Source organism: Pangasianodon hypophthalmus, chromosome 9 (genome assembly GCF_027358585.1).
Source record: "Pangasianodon hypophthalmus isolate fPanHyp1 chromosome 9, fPanHyp1.pri, whole genome shotgun sequence".
Taxonomy (NCBI): domain Eukaryota; kingdom Metazoa; phylum Chordata; class Actinopteri; order Siluriformes; family Pangasiidae; genus Pangasianodon; species Pangasianodon hypophthalmus.
The window spans coordinates 1429209-1435547 of NC_069718.1; the positions used below are offsets into that span (position 1 = coordinate 1429209).

Consider the following 6339-nt stretch of genomic DNA (forward strand, 5'->3'; position numbering starts at 1 on the left):
TACTGACATCTGCACACTGTTAAACATCAACTCACACTATTTTAACAAATAATTAAAAGGCATACCTGGAAAAGGGGAGAGAATTAATCAGTCACACTCCACGATGCTTGTCCACTGCGAACTTTATGCGTAATGGAGAAACACTGCGAGTTCTCCCCCTAGTGTTTGACAAGGCAGCAGTAATCGATTGCACAACTTGTTGGACTGAACTAATTGATTACAGATTAACCAAAACTACTTAGATAACATATTTACATTTGATGAACCTTTTTAAATGGATTCAAAATAGCCTGAATATAGAATTCTTTCAATGTTTTACAGATTTATGAATCTCAATATAATTATACAAACATATGTTTCACTCTGTCACACAATCACCCATATATACATTAAAAATACTATAAAGTGACAATTTTCATTGCAGCCATCACATGCTCCTATTGTTGCTAACACTAGCTAACTAGTTTATTGGTGTTCTCTTCATTATCATCTGTGACTTAAACGAACTAGCCAGGTGTGAAAAATATAGCTAGCTATTTACTGCTCAACTTAATATGGAATATACCGTTAATAGATGGTTCATATCCACTGTCACTCAGGCATTTCAGTACCTAAACAATGTTCAAAGTGGCAACCTGAACGCTACCTTTCATTACCTGACATGACAACACAGTAGTTGTGAGAAAGGTCTCAATTGTTGAGAGAAAAATAGACTAATACAGAACTTTTACAGCCGTGTCTGTCAGTGTGATGCATAATGATTGACTGTAATGGAGCCTCTGTATCCGGCTACTCAGTGTTAGGCAAAGGCAATCGAGCCTGTGTGTTGTGCTGTTTTACATCTCCTACCATCAAATGCCTCCCTCTCTCAGGAGCATGTGTTCCTATATCACTATATTAACAGAACACTGAGAAGGAAATTGTGGATTTAAATCAGATTTTAAAAAATTCGTCTTCTAACTCCTGTGTGTGCTTTAGCGCGAGTCTGCAGTGAGAGTGTGGGGGAATGAATGAGTTAGAACGTGGCCTGATACCTATTTGTGGCTGTTATATTAACTCTCGCTCTCTTTCTCTCTGTCTATCTCAGCATGTGTGTGTGTCTGTTTTGGTTAAAGTGGGTTAAAAGATGATGTATACACTGAAATGATTCAGCGGTGCAGTAAATATGATGGTGCTGCACATAAGTGATTTTTTTTGTTTCTTTCTAATACAGTATGTTTAGTACCAAAGTTAAAATTAAAACAGTCTGGGGGTTTTTCAGTGTTATGAAAGCGTTGTTGTCAGTAGTTCTTGTTTTGTGTTGGCTTTAAGGCCTAGAGCTATTGTGTTATGAAATGTTTGAAAATATCAAGTGTTTCTGTAATGTTTCCTTAGTTCACCCTTGTAGTTTTATAAATTGTAACTCAAAAGGGAACTCATCCTCACTGGGTGACACTGGACAGTGTGACTAGAAACAATTTCTCTTCTATAACTGTACTATATTATATATATAACTGTACTATACTATATAGTCAAAAAGAGCTAAGTGAGTATGAACATAATTAGAGTTTTAACTTTAAGTCTATCGTATCAACTCGAGCATTGGATTAAATATTATAATTTTACACTTAGTCCTACACCCTCTTTGTGTTTCTCAGTCACTCATTTCTCCCGAATCCAACACTTCAACTACGAGAACTGACTGTCCACGTCTAATATAATATTCCACAGCATGACATGCGCCGCTGTTACGAGATAATCAACGTTATTGGCTTCGTCTGTGAGTGACTTAATGTTTGGGCTCATCGGTGTATATGTTCACCAGGTTTTTGTGGCTAAATTCATTTTTTTCTCTCCATCTGCTAATTTTTTTTTTCATTAGCAGTACTGACACCTCTGTTAACATGATTTCATAGCTATCAATTATTTTTAATAGCTATCAATTAAGAGAAGTCTTTTTACTTACTTAATTACTTAATACTTAATTAATGACTTAATTACTTACAGGCTACTCACCCACACTATGTGAGTAATGTATGTGTGTATGTGAGTAAAAAAGTGAACCACAGTTACTATAGCTGAGAGCTAAAGTGTGTGTAACAACTCAAAGATCACTTTTTTTTTTTTGGAAAGAGGTAGAATTTTATCCTGATCTCCATAAGATTTATGTAGTTAGCTTAGTAACCTGTAATGTTCGGATTATCATCATTAGTGCTCTGTCTGGTGCTTGATAATTTTATTCAGTCTAAATTTTGTCTTTCTTCATTATTTTGTGCTTCAAATCATGTGATCCTGTGAGAACGCTATTAAATCCCTGTGTCCATATGTGGGCGTGGGACCACAATGGCCACAGCTGATACAAACTTGGAATAGAATCACTGTAGTGACTACGCCACCCTGAGAAACCCAGGAAATAACAGATCAAACAATTATAGCCGTATATTATATTATAGCCGTGTTGCTCCCCAATCACAAGCCTTGCAACTAAATGAAAGAAGACAAGCATCAATGTAAATTCCCAAAATGTTCATAATGATTGCAAGGAAAAAGCATTTAAACAACACATTTAAAATCCAATACGACAAGAAAATAACATTAACAATGATTAAAAACTCTCTACAACTTTACTATGATTTCACAATATCAGCTGCTCAGGTAGTTCCAGCTGTGCCCAACCTACCTGTGGAGGGGTCTATGCTAGGGGGCAATCTAGCAATTCATACCTACTCAATTTTGTGAGGACACACACCAATACCAAATTCCACTTCCCACTGATCATACCATGTACTAACGACAACAACACATAATCACGCAATACTGTCACCCCAGGAACTGCAGAACGGAATCCTCCACATTCGCTAGGACACCAACTGGGTGATGTTCCTGGAACAATCAAACAACAATTACAAATTTGATAATTCCAGTTAGCAAGATAATAAAAGAAAATACTTTTCCTTTCTCCTACTGGGAGAAGCCCAAACAGTCAGTCAAAAGAGAAATATGGAAATTGCTAAAGAAAAAGTATTTAAAAAAATACAAAAACAGAAAACAAACAAATGCTACTGATAGAGTTCAAGAGCTACCACAGGAGATTGACTGGGCCACAAGCCTAACGCCATGAATGTAGCTGCCGACAGTGCAACTCAACCGGGGACGAACATGGTGAACACAAACATGGTCACTCACACCCAATCCACAACACCACAGTGAAGAAATCATGCACAAAGCAGCAGAGCAGGTGTGGCTGAAGCAGGTGAAATCCAATGCAGAAAAGCCGCATCAGACAAAACATCAGTGAAACAGCCAAGCAGCTACCAGCCACACGAGGAAGCAGGGAAGCAGCAGAGTGTCAGAGCAGCCTCTACAAAAAAGAAAATTGTTAATTATAATTAAGAAACCATACCTGATCTGAAGCATTACACAGATTAACTGGTACTGCTTAATCACACCACCACCACTTGCAGGATGGGAAGTGGTAGCTCAGTGGTTAAGCTGTTGGACTTCTGATAGTCAGGTTGAGAGTTCAAATCCCAGCACCACCAAGCTGCCCCTGCTGGGCCCTTGAGCAAGGCCCTTAACCCGCAACTTTCTCCTACCAACTAGGAAGGATGCTGCGTACCACGTTGCACGTCACTGCCAAACAGCATGCAGGTAATCTACACACCTGTGTCTATAAGCCCCATTTACATAATCACTCTTAAAGGGATAGTACTACTACACATAGTAAAGGTTATCAGGGATTTAGTTTAGCTAGTTAACTATGTGATAAATCCAAATGAATAAATAAATAATATGTTATTATAAAACAGAAAATAAACTACTGAAATCAGTAAGAATAATCATCAGTCTTCATCAGCGTGACTATGAGATGAACACAGGCGTCTCCTGCATGTGTTAAATCTCTCATTTAGAGCAGCCACGTTGCTGTCAGCTCTCAGCTCGTCTCAGCACAGTGGACAGAGAGACGATCTCTACTACACAGCTGTTGGACTGGAGGACTCGCTCCAGTGTGTGTCACTGTGCTGTATCACATCGTCCCCCTCAGCACCTGCAGTAGGTCCCAGCTGCAGCAGTCACACTCACCCAGGTTTTTGTACGACGCTCTAACACTGTGTGAACATCCAGTTACTGACATTAGGTACATACTGACAGTAATAATCTCCAGCATCTTCAGCCTGGACTCCTCTGATGGTCAGAGTGAAATCAGATCCAGATCCACTGCCACTGAAACGATCAGGAATACCTGATGCTCTACTGCTAGCATAATAGATCAGGAGTTTAGGAGCTTCTCCAGGTTTCTGCTGATACCAGGAGAAACAATAACCACCACTATTGTAAACATCAGGACTGGTTTTACAGCTGATGGTGAGTGTGTCTCCTGGAGAAACAGATTTCACTGCAGGACTCTGAGTCACAGTCACCTGACCTCTGGATCCTGAAAAAAATAAGAAGAATAAATCCGTTCCCTACATTAATAATGATGTGGAGTTTGAAGTTCATCTAGTCGGCCTACTTCACATGGATTTGTCAGCTGAACAGTAGAAGATAAAACATTGTGTTACCTCGAGCGCAGAGGGCCAGTGTGCAGATGAAGACGCTGATCAAACTCATGGTTGCTGTGGGTGAAGTCGCTGAGCAGCAGCTCTCAGTCATGAAGTGTTAAAGTCACAGGGCTATAAACACTCGCAGAGCGCTGAAGCATGAGCTGCTAATGCAAAGTGGAACCTCTCTCTATGGAAACGTGTGTGTGTGTGTGTGTGTGTGGTCACTGTAGTGTAACAGAGGTTTTTGTATGACGGCTTCATTAGAATGTATCACTGTGGTGGCCTTTCGGTGGAGGAACCAAACTCATCATCAGTAAGTCATTTTAGTTCTTCTAAAACTCTAAAAAGTTATTTACTTCTGTTTACCCATTACATTAATAAATAATTAAAATGAAATATAATGTGTGTAGTTATGAGTAATATGTTTGGGGTAACTCTAAACCTTAAAGTAGTAAAATAAATAATAAATGAGTGAATACTGAACATTTAAATATCCAGTGTGTTTGTGTTGGTGAGTGGAAACCTGGTCACTGGTTCATATCTGAAGTATTGTGTAAATTGTTCTAAAGTCTCTGTGCTGATGGAAAATACAGACGAATGCGGCTGTGTGTTTGTGTTAAACAATGAACATTTCTGGAATCAGATCCATTTACTGCTATCACACAGGGAGCGCTTTATACGACACAGCAGTAAGAACTAACACAGAATAAAGCTGATCAAAGTCCGAGTGGCTCCACAATATAACGAGTAACTAGTAAATGTTCTCCTGCTGAGTAGTTCTACTGAACTGCAGTAATGTGAATAAGCAGTAATGAGTAAATGTTGTGTAAGCGTGTGTAAATGTGTGTTTATTGTGTGTTTGTGGTCTCCAGCCGGTCCCGCGGTGAAGCCCTCCGTGTCTCTGCTCCCTCCCTCCTCTCTGCAGCTGTCTGAGGGATCGGCCTCGCTGCTCTGCCTGCTGTCTGCCTACTCTCCACAGGGGGCGCTGGTGAGCTGGACAGTGGACGGCTCCCAGGTGAAGGACGGGGTTCTGACCAGCGCAGAAGAACACAAGAAGGACGGTTACACACGCAGCAGCACCCTGACCCTCAGCAAAGCACTCTGGGAAAAGGGGGAGGAGTTTGTCTGTACGGTCTCCCATGCCGGCGTCAATCATCCGGTCACGTTCAGAAAGAGCCAGTGTGAAGCCTAACAGCTCCAAGATACAATTTAACACTGAGCTGCTTACACATCCATCTACAATAGAGTTTCAGTTCTACACAATGCTGACATTTCTGTCTTTACTCTCTTCACTGTCCTGTTGCTCTTCCTGTAGTTTTGCTCTGCTGAAATAAAGCTTCCTTTTGGACATTGTGTGTTCTTTTATTAGAGTTAATAGTCATTATCAGTGTGATGAGAGAGTGTGTTTAGCTGTAGATTCAGTGCTGTGTGTTGTGCTTCAGTGAGTTTGGCTGAAGGAAGTTGAACATCTGGTGAAAGTGCTGCTCTATTGTGGGAGAAAGAGGATCACTCAGCCGTCTTCATGTAAATCTCTCTCTCACTTCACTGATCTTTCCGTTTTACTGCTTAAAACCAACTCCTTCTCTTCAGCTTGATGACATGTCAATTAATCTGTTTATATTAAATCAAACCACATGGGACCATTATAGACCCACTTCATCTTAGCAGATGACACACAAATATTTAATATTTTCATTAATCAAGACGTGAATCTGTTCTCTGATTGCAAAAGTTTATCAAATCAAGATAAATCCTACATGCAACAGAACATGCGTGAATTAAACTTCTCATATTTCTGAGAATATTTAAACTCCAG

The 6339-nt window shown here is 40.0% G+C and overlaps 1 long non-coding RNA gene across 1 annotated transcript; it reads left to right on the top strand.

The window, feature by feature from the left end:
• The first annotated feature begins 4364 nt into the window (after window positions 1-4364).
• Window positions 4365-5871, top strand: LOC128318942 (uncharacterized). The gene is made up of 2 exons (XR_008302367.1): window positions 4365-4836; window positions 5396-5871. It is a non-coding gene; the product is annotated as an uncharacterized LOC128318942 (long non-coding RNA).
• The last annotated feature ends 468 nt before the right edge of the window (window positions 5872-6339 follow it).